Source organism: Felis catus, chromosome B3 (genome assembly GCF_018350175.1).
Source record: "Felis catus isolate Fca126 chromosome B3, F.catus_Fca126_mat1.0, whole genome shotgun sequence".
Taxonomy (NCBI): domain Eukaryota; kingdom Metazoa; phylum Chordata; class Mammalia; order Carnivora; family Felidae; genus Felis; species Felis catus.
In genome coordinates this window covers 30,517,433-30,535,781 of record NC_058373.1, presented here as the reverse complement: position 1 = coordinate 30,535,781, position 18,349 = coordinate 30,517,433, and the positions used below count along the sequence as shown (strand labels likewise).

The following is an 18,349-nucleotide window of genomic DNA, read 5'->3' as shown; positions in this document are numbered from 1 at the left end:
CTCCATCGTATTTACGTGTCTGTTTTATGATTTCAATTTTTAATGCCTCTGCTCTTTGAAGACGCTTAATGCTTTCGAGTGGAACATTTCCTTCCAGGACCTGAGCGTAGATTGAGGACAGAGCAATAAATCAACTAATAACTGGAACCTCATTTTCTGCTCCACGGCAGAGAGTTAACCCCCGCCTTGCTGCACTCCTCTTGAGGCAGCTTCCTTGGCAGCAAGGGGGGTCAGCGGGGGGGAGGGGGCTGGTGAGCAGGAAGCGGGGGTGCTCGGTGCCACTGCACACCCCAGCTGCTTCCCCCTCTGTCACTTCTCCTGGGTCCCTTTCCTCCTCGGCCTTCTCTCCCCTCTTTCTCTTCATCTCTGTTTATTTCCGTCCTGCTCAAAGCATGTCGGAATAGAGGAGATGTCTGGAGTTGGGATAATGGGGGGGGGCGTGAGGACGCATCTGTGGGGAACTTCCCAGGCCTGGACTTGCTACGTGACCCCCAAGGAGTGTCCAGCCATTCCTGAGCCACCAGGTCACCACCTATGCAAAGAGATCCCACCACATGGGCACACCAGCAGTGGTGAGCCACACTGGAGGTGCCTTTTACTCCCCTGCCCGTGGTGGCCTGGGGAGAGGAGAGGTGACAGACTCTCAGGCAGCGGGACCGAGAGAGACGGCTTTTCACTCCTCTTGTGTGCGCGAGTCTGCCTATGTTCGCTAATGCCTGCCTGAGCATGTGTGTGTATGTCTTCATGTGTTTTAATCTCCAGGGTCATGGGACCACCACTGCTGTTCGCCTAGGGTGACTCCTGGCCCCCTGCGGGACTTGCTAAGGGGCGTGCAGTGGAGAGCTGTGTCTGAAATGACAGGCTGAGCGCTACAGGTCCAGGTTAGGAGCACTGACTCCGGAACCACACTGCCTGGGTGCAAATCTGGCTTTGCCACTTGTTGCCATGTGTCCTTGGATAAGTCACTTAACCTATCTGGGCCTCAGTTCCTCTACCTATAAAACAGCGATAAGAATAGTGCCTCCCTCATAACTTTTTTGGTGCGGAATAAATGAGTTAGTTGCCTGTAAGGTGCTTGGTACAGAGTAAGTGCAATGTGTTTGCTGTCGTTATTGTAACACACACACACACTCACACACTCACACAGCATGCTCCCCTTCCCAAACCTACTGACCATAAGACACCAGAGGTACAGCAGTCACACATACCCAGACCCACCAGCCTCTAGCACCTGGTGTGTACACAGTCTGCAAGTGAGGAGGCGGCCAGTGTCTATCAGAGCAGCCAGGGCTTCCTGGAGGAGGTGACACCGGCACTAGGCCTCAGATGGAGAGGAGGGTAGACCTGGGCACCTGTTGGGGAGGGCAGGAAGGATATTTAAAGAGTACCAAGGCCCCAATGGAGGTGTTTACATTGAGTCAGAGGGAAGCAGGGAGGGGACAGACTAACATTCAATAGGCACCTACTGTATGCAGACACTTTGTCTATGTTAACTCCGTAGAGATGAAGAAACTATATCTAAGCACTACTATGTGACTTGCTCAGGGTCACCCAAGGTGTCAGTGGCAGAGATGAGGTTTGAACTCGTGTCTGTGTGGCCCCGAAGCTGTACTCAACTGGTCACCCAAGTCCCAGCCCTGTGAGCCTGGAGAAGGACAGTCCAAAGCCCCTACAATGTCCTGTTCCTGCTGGACTCCTCTGGTGATGGGAGCTTACTTCCAGGGCGGTTCATGCCATCTTCGTATGATTCCACTCCTCCTGACAGTGATATTCAGGCTAAGCCAAAATCTGGTTGCCAAAACACAGCCTTCTTCCACCCCCATGCCCCTCCTCCACTCCCTGCCTGGTCCTGATGCTGCCTGACGGGCCCACGCGGAGTAGGCTGCACCAGTTCCTCCCAGTGCCCCACGGATTGCGACAGGAATGGAAGATGCCCCATATCGAGCGCCTGCAGCGTGCTGGACACGATGCGTGGCATTGCCGCATCCCACCCGTGACACAGTCACCCTGCAGAGTGGGCTGAGCCAAGCTCCAGTGCCCAGCCCTGGGACTTCGGTGTCTCAGACAGCCAGGCCCACCGGAGGCATCCAGGGCAATCCAGAAAAGAGCTCAGCACCGAGTATTTGATTTCCAGAGTATTGAAGCAGATGACTCCACTAGGTTATAATTTTAGCACATTACGGCTGATGTCTTCTTGGGTCCATAAAACAGCAAACTTTTATCACTGGAAGCAGCTCCCAGCGAGACGTGGGAAACCATCATGTCGTCGAGTCATCTGGGTATCAGTTACTGTTTGGGGGAGAGTGGAGTGTGTGGGTATTTATAGACATGCACACCCTCCCCCGTGCACAGGCGAGCCAGCCTCGGCGGTGGGGAGAGAGGATGCTGCTGGGGGAGGGGGGAGACCAGGGAGATCCTGTCCATCCACTCAGCAAGCATTATTGAACACCTACTGTGTGCCAGGCACTGACTGCGCAGGCTCCCTCAGGCTGGTGGGGCAAGGCAGACACCAAGAAATTAAAGGCAAACAGGGAATTCGAAGTTGCTAATGGTGCAGTGATGGGATGAATGGGATGCCTGTGAGATGAGGCCCAGCCCTCTGTCAGGTGAGGGAGCACCTGAGCCAGGATGCTAAGTGGGGAAGAGGAGGTTGTATGGCCGGAGAGGGGCCCCCAATGAGGGCATTTGCGTGGGACTCTGGGGCCATGGGGGAGGAGCGGTGATGTTTCCCAAGGGCCAGTGACCAATGACTGATGGGTTCAGCAGATGGTCAGGCAGGGTGACTGATCTGATTTATGCTCTTAAAAGCTCTCTCTTGGGTGTCTGGCTGGCTCAGTGGCTTAGACATCTGACTCTGGATCTCAGCCAAGGTCTTGATCTCACGGTGCATGGGATCAAGCCCCGCTTTGGGGTCTGTGCTGACAGTGTGGAACCTGCTTGGGATCCTCTCTCTCCCTCTCTCTCTCTGCCCCTCCCCTGCTTGTGCTTTTTTTTTTCCCTCTCTCAATATAAATAAATAAACATTAAAAAAAAATAAAAGCTCCCATCGCTTCTCGGCCTTTTGGCTAAGATCAAGTGTAAAAAAAATAAATAAATAAAAGCTCCCTCTGGCTGCTGGAGGGGCCAAGAGGGGAAATGGGGTAAGGTAGAAGTGATGGAGGCTGGGGCCTATATGGTGGCCATGGTGACAGAGGCAGAGGATTCTAGACCCATGATGGAGGCAGAACTGGGGGTAAGGGTGGAGTTGGGAGGGAGGTAAGGAGGCCCCCTTGGTTCCTTACTTAAGCCACTATGGCCATTTTCTGCGAAGGGGAGGACCATTGGACGTTTGGGACTGGGAGTCAGGCAGGAGTTTATTTGTGACAACCTCCTGAAGCAGAGATGTCCACTGGCGGTTGGGTTCATAAGCCTGGAGCTCAGGGAGAGGGTTGGGGGGACGGAGATGTGGGAGTCACCAGCTCTAGGCGGTGTGTATAGACATAGTGCAGGTTGCTTAGGAAGAGGTGCGGATGGTGGCCGGAGAGGGCCAAGGCCTGACCCTGGGCTTGCCAGCGTGGAGAGCCCAGAGGGGAGGGAGGCAGCACAAGAGGCTGACAGGGCGTGCCCAGGGAGAGCAAGGAAAACCAGGGTGGTGTGGCATCTCTGAAGCCAAAAGGGGTTCCAAAAGGAAAGAGGAAGTCAGCTGTGCTCAATGATGCGGCGAGGCTGAGCAACAAGAAGACACCGATGCTGCCATTGCGGCTGATAACATGGAAGCATCTTGTGAATCATGGGGCCAACCTTTCTGCATATAAGGAAATTGAGGCTCAGAGAGAGGAATTGACTTGTTCAAGCCCCGGTGGTCCCAGCCTCCCTGCCAGGGCCTGTCCCCCTGCCCCAGGGGCACCCCCACCCACCACACTGCCATGCCTCCTCCAGAACACGAGTTTCTGTGCAGCGTCATCCTGGATGCTCCAGCAGCCTCATGGAAGAAGCAGGATGAGGGCCTCATTCCCACTTGGCAGATGGGGAAACCGAGGGCAGGATGGCATCTTCTCACCCCGTGTCTCCCGGAGTGCCGACGGAGGGTAGCATCTTTATTATCAGCCAGTCTTCACCGTGGGGAACACAGAAATGACACAGATGCCGTTCCTGTCCCTGTGCCACAGTCTTACAGGGGAGACAGGACAAAATAATGAGCAAAGGTAGGAACATTAAACAAATGGAATACAGGTCAAGAAACAATTGCTCAAGGAGACAAATTTGAGGGCTGGAGGATCTCAGAGAAGGAAAGAAAAGTCTGGTGACTGTGGTGGTGAAGGAGCTGGGTTTTGAAGGGGGGTGTGAAGCTTAGCAAAGTGGAGGCGAGAGAGGTCACTGGGGGTGGGTGGGGGAGGGGAGCCATGTGAGCAAAGGCCCGGAGAGGGGCTTGGCGGGGGCAGGGTATCCCGCTAGAGCAGAAGAGGCGGGAAGACAAGGCTGTGCGTGCTGGCTCCTGAGACATCTCAATCTTCTCCAAAGTCGGGTGAACCAGATGCCCCGGAGGCTCGTGAACAGATGCCAACAGTGGGAAAGTGGCCAGTGGATCCCCCATGGCCCAGCACGGCTGCAGCCGCCAAGAGGTGCGACAGAGGGCCTGCAGGCAGAGGGGCATGGGCCCCAGGGTGCAATTGGCCAGCTGCCGTGTGACCTCGAGCCGGCAAGCTCTGCACTGGGGCTATCGGCACCCCTCGCTCCGCTCCCCGCCCCCCCACCCCCCCGCGGGGGGGCTGGTGGGGTGTCACAGCCCTGTGAAATCTTCTTCAGCGTAACAAGAGCTGGGGCTGGGAGCGATGGAATGGAGGTGAAGGCTTTCAGCTCCCTGGCAGGGATGCCCAGCAGAAACCCAAGGTGCGTCAGAAAGCAGAGTTTCAGGAGAACCTTTGATTTAGGGAACAAGGTTTTGGCATCAAACTGCGATGAGAGAACAGAGGCAGCCCGCCATGCAGTGAAACTGAGCGCTGTCAGCCTCATTAATCTGATGCCTCCGTGTTCAAAGCAGCACCTAATTAGAAGGAGCCCTGACTCTCCACCGGCTGGGTGGCCCATTGTTCCCGCTGGACAAGTCACACCGGGTGACTTCAAAGCCCGCTTCTCTGCGTCCCTCTGCCGCCTAGCAGCAATTAACCAGCATTTAGAGCCGGGCTGCCCTGGCTGGCGAGTTTGGCTGCGTTCATGCTCATTTGGTGCCAGAGCTGGGGGCCTCCACTCAGTTCTCTAGCTCCTGGGGCAGACAGGAGTGCCAGGCACAGGTGGGGGTGAGGGACAGCCCTGCCTCGCGGGGCCCAGAGGCCTGGAAGGAGCCAGACAAGGCAGAGGAACCATTGTTCTCTCTTGGCCACGCTCTCTCCTCCCTTCCTTCTCTTTCCAGGTTGGGTTCATCCTGAGAAAGCCCTAGGAGGGGGCCTCGGATGCCCAGCCAGAGGTCACACTTGGGCTTGGGACACCCTGTGGGTCTGGCTGGTTGGGCTGACCTGCATGGACCCTGGGTCCCCAAGGAGATACAGGGTCCTGCCTTGCCCTGGTTTTTATCCCCATCCGCTAGCCCTGTGCCCAGGGCTTTGCCCACAGCAGGTGCTAAGAAAGGTCTGTCAGCCACTGTAGCATCTGCCTCATCTGGTGACTGCACCCCAACACACACATCAGAGGCAGTGGGCCAACAGTCCCTTGGAAGCGTCCAGTTGGAGTTGGGCAAAGCTTTTAGCATTGATGGCGCTTTCAGTCCGGAACAGCTGGGGACAGGGAGACTGGATTTTTCTCGGCCTTCCAGGAGAGTGAACTAACTACAGTTGAGGCTAGAGACAGGGAGGGTGCAGAAGGCTCAGGGCAGTGAGCCTGAAAGAGCCCTGGACTGGCAGTCGAGATTCCAGGATTCCTGGCCTGCTGTTACCATTGACTGGCCACCTTATGCAGCTTATCTGTCTTCTGTGGGCCTCAGTTTCCAAATTGACAGCTTTGTCTTGTCCAGTTTCTTGGATTTCAGACAGTGAGGTCAAATGGGGGACTAAGTGTGAACCTGCCCCGGCAGCTGTTCAGAGCATACTGGGGGAACTGCAGACACTTCCGGCTGTGCTTGCATACCCCTGGAGGTGGGGTGATCACCACTTTTGAAGGCGGCCTGTTCCATTGCTGGATAGTCGCACTTGCTGGAATGGTCGTTGTATTAAGTTCCTGGGGCCTGCTGTAACACATTGTTGCAAACTTGCTGCCTTAAAACAACAGGAATATACTCTCATGGTTCTGGAGGCTGAACATCTGAAATCAAGGTTTTGGCAGGGTCATGATCCCTCTGAAGGCTCTAGAAGATGAACCTTCTTGTTTCCAGCTTCTGATGGCTGCTGGCAATCTTTGGTGTTCCTTGGCTCATAAATGCATCATGCCAATCTCTGCCTTCACCTTCACGTGACATTCTTCTGTGTGTCGAAATTTACCTCTTTGTATAAAGACACCAGGTGTTGGATTAGAATCCACCCTAGTCCAGGGGCGCCTGGGTGGCTCAGTAAGTTAAGCGTCTGACGTCGGCTCAGATCATGATCTCACCGTTTGTGAGTTTGAGCCCTGCATGGGGCTCTGTTCAGACAGTTCGCAGCCTGGAGCCTGCTTCAGATTCTGTGTCTCCTTGTCTCTCTTCCCGTCCCCACCTCATGCTCTGTCTCTGTCTCTCTCTCTCTCTGAAAAATAAATAAACATTAAAAAAAAAAAAATCCACCCTAAACCAGTATGACCTCATTTTAACTAATCACCTCTGCAATAGTTACTAATTACCTGGTTTTAAACAAAGTCACATTCTGAAGTCCCAGGTGGACATGAATGTGGGGGGACATCGTTCAACCCAGTATGTTCATTTGCCTTCTCCTGAGCCCAGACTTCCATCCTGTGGCTTCCTACCCGCCCCCCCCCCCCAACGGGTTCTCCCCTGCCTCTGCCCAGCCCCAGCTCTTGTCAGCCTCCCATGCCCCAGCAGGGTTCCAGTCTTCCCCATGCCCTCATCTGCTCTCCAGGGCACACCAGCTTGCTTGTGTCGCAGATGCTTATCTGGCAGAGGGTCTGTCTTACCTCCCAGGGTTTGGAGTCTCTCCTGTTCGTCTCACCTTTTAGACGCAGAACTCCCACGGCGGCATTCCAGGACTCAGCCCCAGTCCCGCCAATTACCAGCTGCCTTGATGTGTAACACTATAAACCCCTTCACCTCATTATGGGAAATTTCTTTTGAATGGCCTTTAAAAACCATCTCATTACACAAGAAGAACTGTAATTACCTTGCTCAAGATGGAGGTTCTGGACGAGCTTGTGCCTGGTGCTGTGAAAACTGCAGGACAGGGTTCGTTACTGGCTGCTTTGGCCACTAGACTGATCTCCTCCTCTCCCCCATTTAATCCTCTCTGGCCCCTTTTCTCCCGGGATCCAGGCACTCTCATCTCTGTTGGTGGCCCCAGGAAGTCAGAGCCTCCCACAGAGAGAGCAGAGCTGCAGAGGGCCCCGGGCTGGGGGTGGCAGTCTTGGATTGGTGCTCGTGTTGTGATGGTCAGAGCCTCCCCTGCTATTGTTAGGGACTGTCCAGCCTCTTCCCAAGCCCACTCTCCTGGAGCCTGGTGGAGCTTGCCTGGTGGTCCCAGAAATCTGCAGCTGGGTGAGACCCCACAGGTCAATAGGTCCAGCCCCTGCCCTCAGCCACTTGCCCAGTCCTCCTCCCCAGTGGCGCCCTGAGAAGGGACCCCAGCCCATCTTCCTGGGATCATCTTCCCGGAATCAAGGTTTCTGTCCAACCTGTTCCGGGGATTTCCTTTGGTTCTGGCTAAAACTCCTGCTGCCCCGTTGCTGACCTCATTTTAGGCCCCTCTCTTCCTGACTGTGTGACTTTGGGCAAGTCCCGTGATGTTTCTGAGCTTGTTTCACAATGATCAGGATTGTTTCTGCTTCAAGGGTCGTGGTGAATTTGGGCTGTGGCCGTGAGTGTGGAATGCCTGGTGTTGGGCACATAGTGTGAAGTGAATCCATGCTGCTTTCCTTTCCCCAGGAGAGGCTCAGAATGGCTCAGTGGCCCTCAGGGGCCCTGGGTAGGTGTGGCTCTCTTTGCCTGTACCCCGCCCCCCTCCCCTGCCTAGGGTGTTATGCGCGTGTGTTTTGGGGGATGACTACAAGGATGGTTGCTCCCCTTTTTCTTGATCCCCATCCCAGCTGTGCCCAGGCCAGAGCTGTGGGTACAGCCGGGGCCACCTCTCAAGCCTCACCCTCCCCTGAGGTTGCCAGCACGTATCAGGGGAGCTGTTGAGGGAGAAGGGAGGGCCTCAGGTTGCCCGTCACTCGAGACACCCTCCTATGGGGCTTTTTTGCTGTCCTGACCTTTTCAGTTTTTGGCATTCTGATAGGCTGCCGGGACCACTTTGGTCCCCACTGACTAGTTAGGTGGGCCACGGCGAGGGGATGGCGGCATGTGGAAATGTCAGTGACGTCTGCGGAGCCTGGCAAAGTGGCTCCCTTGGGGTGGGGGTGGGGGGCTGCTGTGCACGTGACAGGACAGCTCTGGAGAGAGACCTAGTTCCCCATACCACAGGCCTGGTGGCCGGGAGTTGGGGGGAGGGGCTGTGTGAGAAGGCCCCTGGGAGGGATGACGGGGCACTTGGGGTTTAGTACTAGTCTGTCCCAGACCCTCCCTCTCACCGCACCCCTCCCCAGCTTCTGTCAGTGCACTGCATGTCAGTGTAGACACCTTCCTGGGGAGACATCTGTCTCCAGGATCCCTGCACCCCTTCCCAGTCTGGACTAGGTGCCCCTGCTTGTGCCTCCTCCGCCCTGGACTGCCACCAGAGTGTACATCCCCTCTCCTAGTCGCCATTCAGGAGCCTGGAGGCCCTGCGTGGGTGGGCTGGAAGGAGTTACATTTGTGTGGTCGTCTTTCCCAGTAGTTACTCAGGGGACCCTGCCAGGCTTATTCACTCTGGTGTCCCCAGTGCCCAAGTGGTGCCTGGTGCCTAGTGCCTGGTATAGATTGATTCAGTGATTGCATGATAGGAGGACTGGACCTCATGGATAAGTCTCCTTGGCCACACCAGTGAAGTCTAAGGGCAGGTCCCTGCCTTGCCTCTGAGACTGAGGCTCATCTGTGGGCAGAAGGTGTCCCCTCCCCCTCTCCCTGAAGTCTGTCCCTCAGGCCTGCCCAGGATGGAGCAGGAGGTGCTGGGCTCTCACAACACACACCTTTCGTGATTTGCTGTAGGTCCCGCTCTGCTCAGTCCCTGGCTGCACCATCTCCTGCAGGGAATCTGCATGGCATCCTGGCACAGCCACAGCCGTGGGCACCAGCCAAGGAGGTAAAGCCATGCCTATTTGATGTCTGTGCCTGCCAACATCCTCTTCTGGGACTCCAGATATGGCTTCTGGGACTGGCTGGGGAAACAGGGAGGGCAGACTCTCTGGTCTGCTCCTGAGTGATGAACCTCAGGGGGATTCCTGTTCATTGAGCACCTACTGTGTTCCAGGCACTGGGAGCAAGGTAGCCATGGCCCCGCTCTCACGAAGTTCACAGATTTTGTTGGGGTGGAGGTGGGGACAGATAATAAACAAATAAAAAAACCCAGATGTGTAGTTGCAAATTGTGACAAGTGGTGCAAGGGAATGATAGAGAATGCAGAGGTGGGGTGGCCTGCTGAAACAGCGCACTCTAGGAGGGCTTCTCAGGGGCAGTGTCTCATCCCATAATCAGACGGATGAGGAGGAGGAAGTGGTGTGCAAGGAGGGGGGAAGAGCACTCAACACCTGCAGGAACCTTGGTGTGTTGGAGAGCTGGAAGAAAATTCATGCAGTGGGAGGAAAAGAGCCAGAGGACGTGGTAGCAGGGCAGGTGGCAGGGCTGGGTCAGGCACAATCTGTGGACTGTGGTTAGGAGGGTGGGTGCATTTTGTTCTAAGAGGAGCTTGATGGAGGGTTTTAAGCAGGGAAGGGACCTCGTCTGGTTGAGGGCTCAGTGATACTGGGCTGCCATGTGGGGAACAGAGTGGAGAGGCACAGGACAAAGGGTGTATCCAGAGGGTGGGGATGGGGCTGCAGAGAGAAGGTTGGGTTGGAGGGAGGGAGTTGGGAAGGAGTCCCATGGGGTCCCAGGTTTCTGGTGTGCACAGCTGGGCCAATGGTGGAGACATTTATGGAGATAGGAACGCTGGTGGCAGGGGGGATGTGAAGAGGGATGAGGTGTTTGTGGGGTATCCTGGGGGAGATGACAAGGATGTCAGGAGCTTCGTGGTGACAACCAGATGACTGACATACTCTTATCACCATTTTACGGATGATGGCTCTGAAGCTCAGAAAGGCCACACAGCTGGTGTTGCTGAGCCAGGATATGAACCCAGAGCCATCACCTTTCGAGGTGACACCCATCCTTGTCTAGCCTTATGTTTGAGATGAGCAGTGGTTTAGCCAGAAGGATGAGTTGTGAGTGTTGGGATTTCAGCAGTGGGTGAAATCTCCAGTGTTGCCACCTTGGTCTTCACCCAGGGCCATATCTGGGTTCAGTTTCAGGCTCTCCCTCTAGTGTCACACTATGGTGCCCTTGGTCAGGAGGCCTCAGCTGCCCCGCAGAGGGTGGGGGCAGCTCAGCTCTGTGGCCCCATTATGCCAGGGAGGATCCAGAAAAGTCTTTCAGTTGTTCAGCCTGAGAAGAGGTCTAAAATTAGCCCTGAGATGGGACAGAGGATCCCAGGACAGGATGGCTCCCTGGGGCTCTACCCTCCCACTCCCTTCCTGGACGTGGGAGGGGGCTTAGGGATTGTCAGACCCTCATCTGCTGGGCCCCCCTCACCCACTGGCTGGGTGGGGCGGTCAGAGGGCTAGGCAGAAAAAACATTGGACCAGGATGAGAGTCCTGGGGCTGCCATTCACCCCCAGTGACCTCAGTTTCCCCACCCAACGGTGAGCCCAGTGAATGAGTTGAGGCCTAAGGCTTTTTCCCCCAGGCGTTCCAGGATCTCCACCTTCTGAGGTCAGAGAGGAAAAACACATCAAAGGCTTGGACTTTGGAGTTGTGGTCAGGGGACCGAACTGGTCAGGGGACTTAGAAAACATGGCCAGGGTGATGGAAGTGGAGTGGGGTGGAGGTGGGGCACCTTCAAGGCAGAAGCCACTGGTGTGGGGAAGGAATGGAGAGGGTGTGGACGGGAGGGACAAGGGACTGGGGGCACACGGGAATGAACCAGTTCATGTGATGGCAGATTAACACAGCAGGTTTTCTACAAGAAGATGGGAGCCCAGCCGCCCTCCTTAGGGCCAACTATGACATTGACCTCTGGTATGGACTGGCCATAGTAGCTGGTGCCTGGGTCAGGGCTCAGTGTGTGACCAGGGTCAGGGCTCATGTGAGAGCAGGATCAGGAGTCAGTATGTGTGTGTAGAGTCAGGGCTCAGCCTGGCTCTCTACGTGCAGTCCCACTGGGGCAGGTCCAGTGCCCTCCTCATCCACACTCCTGAATTCTCAGCGCTCATCCCCCCCCCCCCCCCATGGGGCTTATTGTTTAAGTGCCCAAGGCCAACATCACTTACTCTGGGCCTTGATGTGAAAAACCCATCAGCTATTTCCTGGCCAAGAATCTGGTCACAATGTCTGTAGCTCTTCCAGAACTTGCCATGTACCAGACACTATGTGTGTGTGTTTTATTCTCCCCATTGTATAGATTAGGAAACTGGAACTCAAAGAGGTGAAGTGACTTTCTGAGGTCAGCCAGCTAGTTATGTGCTGGAGCTGGGATAAAGCTTTCTGTCCCTTTCCCCCTTTGCAGGCTCCCTTAGCATCCCTCCCTAGGGCAGAGAGGGGCTCTCAGCAGAGCTCCTCCTGCCCAGGCCCCCCTCCCCTATGGAATCGTACTCCTTTTTCTGTGTATGCTAGGGGCTGTCAGTTCAGCCTTCCTCAGGCTGAGGCTCACGGGGTAGACCAGCTGGGCCTAAGGATGGACTAGGAGACCCTCCTCCAAGGTCCAAGGCATGCCGGCAGGTTCTGTCCTCACAGGAGCTGGGAATGGGTGGGGCTTGTCCGTAGGCCCATAAATCCTAGGAGTTTGGCTTTGCCCTTAGAGGGTAAGGGAAGGTGGCAGTGGAGGCATTTGTCTATCACGGTCCTGGATTTGAGAGCTTTGGAGGCCCTTGCCAGCACCCCTGACATCACCCCCTACAGGCATTTCCCTCTTTTGCCTCCAGGAAGTAGTGTGAAGAGGGCCACCTTGCCTCCTGTAGGTCTGGACACCTCTTACTACAGAGGGGGTGACTGAGGGCCAGAGAGAAGATACTTGTGCCAAGGCACACAGTATGTTAGTAGAGAAGAGGGACCAGAACCCCAGGGCCCTCTCCTTCACTGCCAGTATTCTTAGATATTCCCTTTCTCAGGCCCAAAACCATTGTGGAGGGGCGCCTGGGTGGTTCAGTTGGTTAAGCGTCCAACTTCAGCTCAGGTCATGATCTTACAGTGCATGGGTTTGAGCCCTGCATCGGGCTCTGTGCTGACAGCTTAGAGCCTGCAGCCTGCTTGGATTCTGTCTCCCTCTCTCTCTGCCCCTTCCCCCACTCACGCTCTGTCTCTGTCTCTCTCTCTCTCAAAAATAAACAAACATTAAAAAAAGACCATTGTGGAAACTGAACACTCATGAGCACACAAAGGAACCATATTCTAATAGTGGGATTCTGAGCACTGTACCTGCTGTTCTCTTGGGGCTTCGTGACCCTTCTGTTAGCCTCAGACGTTTCTCAGTGATAAGAGTCTGCCCATTTGTAAGTCATTTGGAAAATTTCATGGGGGGAAGTGGTCCAGAATTTGAGTGAAGTACCAGGAGGGACGGGGGTACAGTGAGGGTCCACAGCAGCCCCTTGTATGGCTTATCTGCACTCTGTCCTATAAACCCAAGCAGGTCTGTGAGATGGACAGGACTATCTTGTTTCCCAGCTGGGGAATCTGAAGCTCAGTAAGGTAGTGATGGGCCTAGAGTTTTCCAGCCCAGTTCTTACCCACATCTGCAGGATCCAAAGCCAGTGGGTTTGCACCAGTGCCCTCTGTGTACCCAGACGGTGGCATAGAAAGGAGAGAGGGAGACAGTTTCCTGCCCTCAAGAAGCTGCAGAGAGAGGAGCAAGAGCTACATTAGTGGTGTGTGCCCAGATCACAGCCTGTGCAGGAGCGCAGGAGAGATCAGTGTAGCTGGAGCAGTAGGAAAGGCTGGGTGAACTTTAGAAGGAAGAGGGATCCAGAAAGCAGAATCCCTAAGGCTGTGGGGGGGGGGGGGCGAGGGGGGGGTCCTGTCAGGAAGGCAGCACCCAGGAGCTATCTGTGGTGCTGAACAAAACAGTCCATAGGGCTTGTCTGCTGTTCTTGCTGGTCGCTTTGGAGTGTCCCTTCTCGTGCCTGAGCCTCAGTTTGCTCTCCCAGCCAATTGGGTGCTGATATCTGCATCCTAGCCTTGTTGAGAGGATAAGGAAAGATCACGGAGCATCATGCCGAGCTCGCAGCCTGTTGTCGACACAGGCATAGGGAAGGGTGGCTTGTTTGGGGGCCTTGCCACACCCCTTAGGTGTCCATCAGCCTTTAGGCCTAAACACCTCATGTTGCAGATGGGGTAGCTGGGGACCAGAGAGAGGAAGACACTTGTGCCAGGAAACAGTGTGTTAGTAGAGGAAGGGGCCGTACTCAGGGTCCTATCTCTTAACGCCATTGTTCCTAGATGGCGCCTCTCCCAGGCTTAGAAGCCTTGTGGAAACTGAACACCTTTGAGAACTCACAGGAATAATGCTCTAACAGTGGGAGTCCAGGCACTGTGACATCTGTTCTCTTGGGCCTTCCTGATCCCCTCCCTTCAAGTAGCCTCAGCCCACAGGTGACCATGTCATAGCTCTGGGTTGAGCTTTCATCTCCCTTTAACCACATCCTTACCCACCCCCTTGCCCAGGGCCAAGCAAAGGTTCTTCCCAAGCCCTGTTGGCAGCATAAGGCCTCCTGCCTGGCCCATCTCACCAGGGAGATGGGATGCTTTCGGGCAGAGGTGAGTGGGGCAGAGAGCCACTGAAAGTGAAAGGAGAGACCTCTCTCACCCCTCCTGCCTCATCTTCTCAAACTGCCCCACCAGCCCTGGGTGTGGGACACCTTGCTGTCACCAGGAGGGGTTTCAGGACGAGTTCGCCCCTGAAGACCCCTCCTGCGCCTACTGATTATGCTTGACATGTCCTCCACCTTCAGCCCCATGAGCCCTTTGGGCCTTTGGTGTCTCCTGGTCCATTAGAAACATACAGTCCTAGGTGTGAGTACCAGCTCAGCCATTCCCATCTGTGACCTTAGGCAAGGGTCATTACCCCCCGGAGCCTGTTTCCTCATTCGTTGGGAACAATATACCTACCGCCCAGTGTTGTTGTGCGCTTCCAGCACGGACACACAGCGACCACCACTGCTGCTGTCCTCCTTCTCTTCCCTCTTCCTCCACCCCTGCCTGCTTAAAGCCTGAGAACTTCTGGAACCTGGTATGTGGGTGAGGTTGGTCCTGGGAAGATAGGAAGGGGGAAGCTGCAGGTATAGACTACACTCAGCACCAACATTTTAAACGCTGTGAGGGCCAAACTGAGCTGCCACCACAGACACTAGTTAGTCTCTGACCTTGCTGCCTCTGACCTGGCTCTGGAAGTTTCCCTCCTGCGGCCCCCACCCCCATTTCATTTGCCCAGGCTCAGGAGGGCCACATAGAGTGATGCTGAAAACACTAGGCAACTCGCAGACCTCGGCCACCAGCGACACCCACCTTGTCTGCCACCCAATTCCAAGACCACAGTCAATCCTCCACAAACCAGTCCAGCCAAAGGGAGTCGGGGGTGGGGGGTGGGGCAGGGAGGCTCAGCCTCATCTCTACCTCAATCTCTCTGGGAACCAAGTGCTCACACAGAGCCCAGCACAGAATTAGTGCCCCAAATGCTTTACCTATTATTATTGTTAGTAGTAAGAGGAGGAGGAGGATAGCAGTTCCATTTCACAGAAGAGCAAGGTGAGGCCCAGAACAGTTGAAAAGCCACCACCTCTGTGAAGCCTTCCAGGCTCTGCCCCTTCTCCCAGAAGTGGCTCCTCCTTCTTTTTGACTTATTTCAGTTGCTTTCCACTGCTCTAGCGTGGGCAGGGCCAGGCACACAGTGGGTGGATTCTGAAGTGGGGAAGGGGTAGGTTGGAGGAGCAGCTCACAAGGCTGTGGGTGCTGTCAGGGGGCCTGCAGCCAGGAGGCCCATCTGCCCAGGGACGTGCACCCCACCCCCAGCTCTAATTCCCCTCCGCTGGCTTCCCTGCCCGCTTGCCTAATTGTTGAGGAGTCCTACTGTGTGTGGTGAAACCAGGGCCTCTGCTGCATCTGCATGCTGGCTCCCTAGGGCATCTGCCGGGTCCTCCTACAATGTCTGTCTTCCTCTCAGCCCCTTCCCCTGTGGGCAGAATTCTGATCACCTCACATCGCTACCAGCTGGTTAGCGGTTAAACTCAGTAAAAGTTAATTGAGCAAAAGTATGTGGAAGGCACTGGGGATGCTGTGAGGACTGGACTCCAAGGGGCCCCGCCACCAGGGAGGGGTGGGGGACAATCGTCTGTGTGCACCTAGTGGGCACTGGGCAGTGCTTTCCCTACCTGACCACCTGAGAGGTGGGGGCTGCCCGGGCTCACTGATGAGGAGAGTAGGGCCCCGGGGAAGTGAGGAACCTACTGGCAAATGCTTGGCTTTGAGGCCTGCAGTAGGACGGGGAACCAGGGGGAAGGAGCCACTCCTATGCTGACCCAGGTGGCTCCCAGGCAGTTAGGTTGCTTCTGGCTTTTACAGACACATGGCTGGGCCCTTGGGAGCCCACACTCTGAGGAGATCTCAGGGCAGCCTGAGGCCACTGCATGGGGCACCTGCTAGGGCAGTCATGGGGCCTGCTCTTCCCTGCTGGGGCTCCCTGCCCTCTTGAAGCTCAATCCTGCCCCTCCCCTCTCCTTGAGGCCACCTCAGAGGGCCCAACCTAGCTCTTGGTCCTCCTGATGTGCCCACCCTGACCCTTCTTACCCTCTGGCCCTGCCTGTGTGCCCCTTCCTCCTTCAGGTGGGCCTGAGGGCCCTGCCATTCCCTATTTGTGCCCCTCCTGCCCTTTCTAGCCTCCTGCCCGCAGAGAAGATCAGTCCCCTCCACCATAAACTTGCCTCTCTTAGACTTAATACTTTCTCTGGCTTCCCACCACGTCTTGGAAGAGATGCTTCCATTCCAGACCAAGGCTCATTCCTGCCCCAGCCTGCAACCAGCCTTTCCTCTCCATAGCTCCTATCTGGCTTTGCCCCCGTGTATTCCCCAATTCTGGTGGATATCTGGGTTCCCCAAGCCAGTGGCCATTCCCAGTTGGCCCCGCCGTCTCTTGGGCTGTAGCAGAAGCCCTACACCACCTCTCACTTCTGGAGACTGGCAGCAGCCCTGGACTTGCACCCGCCCCATGTGGCCGTGGAACTTCCTGGGCAGCACTAGTGGGTCTCAGGTTCCCATTCTCTTGAGTAGGTCAGAGCAATGCCTGGAACATAGTGGGCGCTGAACAATTCTTGTTGAATTAGTGAACTAAGTAACTAATCCCTGGCTCATCCGACTCACCTGAATGTTGTGTGATCAGAGCAACTACCGGATTTAAAAGGGCTTTGCAAAGTTTGACAGTGTTGTTTGGGCATGAGCATCCGTCATGCTCTGTGGGGTATTGCTGCTGTCTTACCAGTGGTATAACCACTGCCTTCACTCTGCAGATTCGGCCTCCCTAATACCTCTTGCATCCTCCCCCTCCTCTCCATTCCTTTGCCTGCCTCAGGACCCACCTTCTCTCCCTTGGTCACTGTCTCAGTTCTAACTTTTCACTGCTTCCTCTCTTCCCCGGTGTAATCCATCCTCTACCCAGGTGGAAGCTGGAGTGATGTTTCTGAAGCACAAATTGGGCCCTGTCACTCCCCATGTAAGACCCTTCAAGCTGCCCACGACTCTTGGGATAAGAGCTAAACCCCTGTGTCGTGCATACAAAACCCTCCCCGGGGGAGAGGAGCTGTCTCCCTCTCCACTCATCATTCATGCCCCTGGCCATTGGCACAGGCTGCTCCTCTGCCTGCAAGACCCTTCCCCACTGCTTCCAAACCCAGTTCCTTTTCCCTCAAGGCCCTTCTCAAAGACCCTTCCCCTGGAAGCCTTCCTTCCTTGAACCCCAGCTCTGGATTGGAGGCTCCCCTAGCCTGTTCCCCCAGCAACTCGGGCTCTTAGTCTCACACAGTCCCTGAGTCACTGTCTCTTATCTCCCTGTGGGCTCCCTCTACCCACTTGTCCCATTAGACTGTGAGCTCCCTGATACAGGATGTTGAGAATTTTTGTACTTGAGTTCACAGAAAGTATTAGCATTTGCTGAATGAATGAATCAATGAATCAATCAGTGAATCAATCAGTCAATGAATAAGTTGCTCCCCCCCTTGCTGTGGAGACTCTCGGCTGGACCTTTGCGTCTGCGGTGGGAAGTGGGCAGTACAGCAGCCTCTACCTGCCCTAAGGGTGGCCTTCCTTTCTGACGTCTCACTGGGCTGTAGTCTCTTGTCCTGGAATCGTCCTCAGGATGGCCTTCCTGGCCCAGCCATGTGCCTCGCAACAGCAGTAGCTATATCTGCAGTGGTGGGGGGGGGGGGTCTTTAACTGTCCCAGGAGTTTACTATAGACTGATTGGCATTGGGATCCTGAGGAGCTAGGGTCTGCAAGATCTCCCCACCTGGCTCTCAGCCCTATTCCCTGGTCCCCACCCAGCTAGAGCAGTTTGACCCTTGTCTCCCCTCCCTGCCCCTCCCCCGTCAGCCCTGCCCCTCTTGACCCCGAAGACTCTTCCTGGCCTGAGCCTCCAGCACGTGAGCACTGTACGGGGAACCCAGCACTGAATCCTACTTCTGTGCTGCTCTGAGCTGGTCCCAGCCCTGACAGTCCCGCAGATGGTCTGGCCACCACTTTGCTCTCACAGACTCATGTCCTGGGATTTCTGGTTTGCTGGCTTGGCTTCCCTGGTGCTGACTGCCTTCCCATGAGTGTCACCTTGCTATGGATCCAGCCCTGGCTGCCCAGACTGCAAATTGAGCCAGAGTTCTAGGTGCCCTGTCCTAGAAGGGGACTTGGGGAAGATGGGAAGGAGGAAATGTTGTCCTGTTTGGAGGGAACCTCTAAGACTGCTGTGTGCATGTGAATGCAACCACCAGAAACTGGGAGGGCCCAGAAGGTGGGTTTCTGGCTCTAGGAGATACTCGTGAGTGGGGTTCCTGGAGGGAGTGTTTCCTGGAGGAGGTGCTGGTGCCCAGTGGGGGCCAG

The 18,349-nt window shown here is 55.5% G+C and overlaps 1 protein-coding gene across 2 annotated transcripts in view; it reads left to right on the top strand.

Moving 5' to 3' along the window:
• The window catches only part of LINGO1 (leucine rich repeat and Ig domain containing 1), a 196,716-nt gene that overhangs the window by 93,751 nt on the left and 84,616 nt on the right, over positions 1 to 18,349 (top strand). The gene's annotated exons all lie outside the window — the stretch shown is intronic.